At 58.8% G+C, this 4,829-nt stretch overlaps 1 long non-coding RNA gene across 1 annotated transcript in view; it reads left to right on the forward strand.

Moving 5' to 3' along the window:
• LOC107184255 overlaps window positions 1-4,829 on the forward strand; it is a 20,703-nt gene that overhangs the window by 9,791 nt on the left and 6,083 nt on the right. The window contains exon 2 of the long non-coding RNA XR_001515081.1: window positions 3,819-3,821. This is a non-coding gene — a long non-coding RNA (uncharacterized LOC107184255). The remainder of the gene's footprint in view (window positions 1-3,818; window positions 3,822-4,829) is intronic.

Here is a 4,829-nt window from a genome sequence, read left to right on the forward strand (position 1 = left end):
CCATATGCCTACTTGACCTGGCCCGTGAACCTGTTGTCCTTTCCGGAGAAGGGATTACGGCCTCACTTTTAGTAACTCGCTGTTCATATGGAAATTTCTTTTCAGAGCAAAGATCTGTCTTTCATAGCCTCACCCTAAAAACATGCCTATTTCTTAATTCCCTGACCGCGGACATATAGGTTTTTATGGTGTCTGGGAGCATACATTAATGTTGATTTCTCCGTGCCCCTTTGTATTTTGTTAATGTCACGGTCTGCGTTAAACCTTGCCAAGTTTCTTAACTGTCATGTTAATTCCAAGACCTATTCTGCATTCTCTGACATTTCAGGACAGAACAAGGCAGTAAAAATAGATTAGAAACAGCTTAGAAGTATTATAAAACCCGGAGCCTTGCAGATGGCGGAATTAGGTCTGCGGAGGGGAAATGTAGCGACGCTGAGCACAATAATATTAGCGAAGTCTATTCACCGCCAAGGTAAATATTTGCCGGGCTCGCAGGACGGCGGCCGGAGGCGCGAGGGGGGACCCGGGAAAGGCGACAAGTTCCGTCGTTTTAGGCAACTTCTTGCGGACGGCACCTTATCCTGGCGAGACTCGGGTTCCCAAGGGTTTCCTTCCCGTGAACAGGACACGGAGCAGCCCGGGGTTTTGTTCGGCGTCAGTTCTGAGGCCACAAACATGGCTGCGGGCCGCGGGCCGGGGGCAGGTCCCCGAGGGAAGGCGGGAGGGCCGGCGGTGGCTGCCCTCGGATCCTCACGGGCAGAGGCACTCGCAGGAACAGGCAGGAAGTCGGACCTGGTTTTCTTGGACGGACGGGAGCGCCCACTGTCCTGCGCGCGCTCCCATTTCAAAGGCGGGGCCCCCGTCTCCTCTCGGGAAGTCTGAGCTCCGCTCCCGCAGGAGCCGGATGCAGTCGGGGTTAAAAGTGCTTCCTTCCTCCCCCAGGGGAACTAGTACTTTTTTGTATTTTTTTTTTTTTAAATCCCCTTTTCCTTTAAGGAGGCCTTCTAACTTCCATCATGCGCGTTCAGCCCCTGAGGCCCAGCTCCCATCCCCGCCAGGCCCCTCCCTCCCCTGGCTTCTGGGCTCTCTCATTACCGCCGTCTTTTCCCACAGCCCCGCTGGCGGCTCACACACAACGCGGCATTAACCCGGGCACCGGCCTCCGGCCCCCACTGACCCCCTAAGACGCCGCGTTGAAATGATAATTGCTGCACTCCTCGCTGACAACCGGGGGAAGAGGCCCCCGTCAGTCACCACGCGGTATTCTCTGAGGCCCCGTATTCAGAACTCACAGATACATTAAAAAAAAGAAAAAGAAAAAGAAAGACACACACACACACACACACACACATCCCTGTCCCCCATCCATCGGCGGGAGGGGCCGCGGCCGGCAATTCTTTTCAGCTGACATAATCCAGATTGATTCGTTCAGCAGATAAAATTCAGGCCACTTCTGCCCTTTATGGGAGCAACATAATACCCGTCTTTATTCGGTGACAATGTAACCTAATGGGAGCGGAATGTGCAAAATGAGTGATCTTAAATTACTGGCCCCGCCAGGGCCCAGCACAAGCTGCGGCTTAATGCACAAAATCATTAGGCCCCGACTACGGGCGCCCTCTGCACCCGCGAGGTCAGGCCCCGCCTGCGGACGCTGTTTTCGGGGCAGAAACTCTTTGCTAATATCTCGATGAGGACCGTGTTCCGGGGGGACGGGGTGGGGGGGCGGGACCCAGGAACCACAGCTGAGGGAGAGCCTCCGTGGAAGGGGCGCTAGATAAGTTTTCCTGCGCACAACTCTGTACGCATAACTGTATGTTTTCAAGAAATTTGTGTCTCAAAATGTACCCTTTTACTAAATGCTTTTGCTCTGCGTGATTCTGTGTGTGTCACAACGTAATGTTTCTAGAACACGGATGCCCCCGGCCCCAGCCGGGCAGTTCAGTGGGTTGGAGCATTTTTCTGGACGCGCCACCCATGTGGGCACGGTCCCCGGTCAGGGCAGCAACAAAAGTCAACCAGTGAATGCATAGAGAAGTGGGCGCACATGGATGCTTCCCTCCCTTCTCGCTCTAAAACCGACCAATCGATAAAATGAGGCTGCCGCATGTATTTCCCCAAATAGCTCACTAGATACTTCCTGTGCGTAAGGACACGATAGGTTTTTATAAAATGTACGTGTCAGCATCTCACCTTTCACCAAAGACTCCCCATTTCACCGCCTGGGCCCTGGCTCCGCGGTGACCTGCCTGTGGGGCCTGGCGGGTGTCACTCAGCCTGTCCTTGGGGAGAAACGTGGTGGCCAGAAGCTCCCTCCTGCGAGTCAGCGTGGTCCTCAGATGCAGGCCCAGCAGGGGACTTGCTGGTGAGGGTGCACCTGTCGCATCCACGGGACATGTGGATCCCTCCTCGGCCTCCAGAAACCCCCTTCCCCCTCCCCGTGCCAGTGTGGACGGGACGCTGCCCTGGTGGGCGAGGGGCCCTTTGCCCAGATGCATCCTTTCGGGGCGACACACCCCGAAGCTCCCCCGAACCTTGCTCTGCACCTGACTTACGATCCCTGTTGGATTCCGCACACGGAGGACGAGCTGCCGCGGGGAGAGGCAGCGTGGAGAGAAGCAGTCGTGTGGCCCTTACAGACCCACGGGTGCCGGGGAAGCTTCTGGGAGAGTGACCGGGCAAACCCGAGCAGGAGAGACTTCCCTTGGACTGAAGCCCTTTTCTCCGCGCGCAAGGCCAAGCCTCATGCAATTTAATTTCTGCATCTGAGAGCCTCGCGGTCCCTTATCTTGTTCACATAGAAGACTTCCCGCGGCGGGTCCTCGAGCCCCCGGGGCCGCTGAGACGGCGCGGCCGCGCTCCGGAACACTGCGCTCGCGTCGGACCGCCTGTGTTCGGTCAACGCTGGCGCTAAGTGAAGCCGGCGTGCACAGGGTGAGGGAGCGTGTGTGGGAGGCAGAGACCACATGTGTCTAACACGTGCACGCACATGCACACCCCACACGTGTGAACCCACCCAATGCACACGTGCACACACCCCCACACACGTGCACACATGCACATATCTACATACACACATGCACACACGTAAACATACTCATCTACAAAGCCAGCATCATCACTGGCCCCGTCACTGGAAAATCACAGCATCTGACATATTTGCATGCGATGTACGGCCTCCACTGTCCATCACGAGAGCACAGTCCAACCGTCAGGCCCTGTGGCCTTGAAACTTTCAATCAATGGGAACCTTTGAAAGCTGAGGCTTCAGAAAGTTGTATGAAATATATATTCAATGAGAAGGTTAATTGAATAATTGATTACTCAGTAGCAATGCAGTGCTCTCTGGCTTCTCTGGGAAACCTCGAGCCATAATGTGACAGATACCCGTCCGTTTATCAGTCATCACTGCATCGGACAGTTACCTGAGGCCCGGAATCCTCTCTCTCCTTTGTATGCTCTGACATCAGAGTCCCCCGGGGGGGAGGAGACGGCTATTTCTTCTGCTGTGACCGAGGACGGAGAGGAGGCGAGGGGCCGGCTCACCACCGCGCAGCCTTTCCCAACAGCAGACACGGCCGAGTGGCAAGTCGACCTCGCCCGCCAGAAAGACACGCCCCGGAGTGCAGTCACGTCCACGAGGGACCTGTGGCCACGGGGACAAACGCTGTCAGCTGTCCCCGCCTCGCAGGATCGGCAGCCGGTGCGCCTCCCTTCTGCCTCGTTTCTCCTCACAACACGGCGGGCCTCCCGAGACAGAGCAGCTGCTGTGCCCCACTGAGGGTGGGGTGGCCCAGCCTGGCACCATTTGGTAGCAAGTCCCTACGGTCAACGGCTTTTAAAATGGGTGTCAATGGAGCGTCATGACATCACCACCCATGCACACGCCTGCACACACCTGCTCACACCTGCACATGCCTGCTCACACCTGCACACACCCGCTCACACCTGCACACGTCTCTGAGTCGGTGTGTTGGGGCAGGAGACCTGACCCTGCTCTTGAGAGATCGCCGCCGGCTCCGGGCAGACCCCACATCCACGTGGAGCGTCAGCCCTGGTTCCGGGAGCTCGGAGCGGCCCACCCATGCACACGCCTGCACACACGTGCTCACACCTGCACACAAGTGCACGCACCTGCACATGCCTGCTCACACCTGCACACACCCGCTCACACCTGCACACATCTCTGAGTCGGTGGGTTGGGGCAGGAGACCTGACCCTGCTCTTGAGAGATCGCCGCCGGCTCCGGGCAGACCCCACATCCACGTGGAGCGTCAGCCCTGGTTCCGGGAGCTCGGAGCGGGTCTAGAGAGAAGACTGAGGCCCCACGCAGGAGGCGGTCAGACCCCGACGCTCCGCTCACACCCAGGACAGGCTCACCGCCCGCCCGAGGGACCTGGAGCAGACAGTAGGCGAGGCCCCCAGAGAGCACACAGGGAGGACCCCGGGCCCCGCTTCCCCAGGAGCCCAGGGAGGGCGGCCCAGGAGGGTCAGCAAAGGAGCCAGGGAGGCGGAAGGAAGACCTGAGACAGTGTCGGCGAGAGCCCCGGGCAGGGCTGGCAGAGGTGCCCAGGCCCCGTGGACGCTGCTGCCCTGGGGCCGCCCCTGATTGGCCTCGGGCCCTGGCTTAGCCCGACGACATCACTGAGGTGGGGGCTGGTCCTGCTCGTCATCGAGGCAGAGGCGGGGGCTCGGTCGCCTCCTATTCCCCGCAGGACGGCGGCCACAGGAAGACCCTGCACCCCCAGCGTCCACCAGCAGGCCACCTGGGCTCTCACCCCGGATCTCGGCTCGGGGCTCCGTGCAGACCCTAGGGAGCAGCGCGG

The sequence above is a fragment of the Myotis davidii genome, unplaced genomic scaffold (assembly GCF_000327345.1).
Source record: "Myotis davidii unplaced genomic scaffold, ASM32734v1 scaffold1745, whole genome shotgun sequence".
NCBI lineage: Eukaryota > Metazoa > Chordata > Mammalia > Chiroptera > Vespertilionidae > Myotis > Myotis davidii.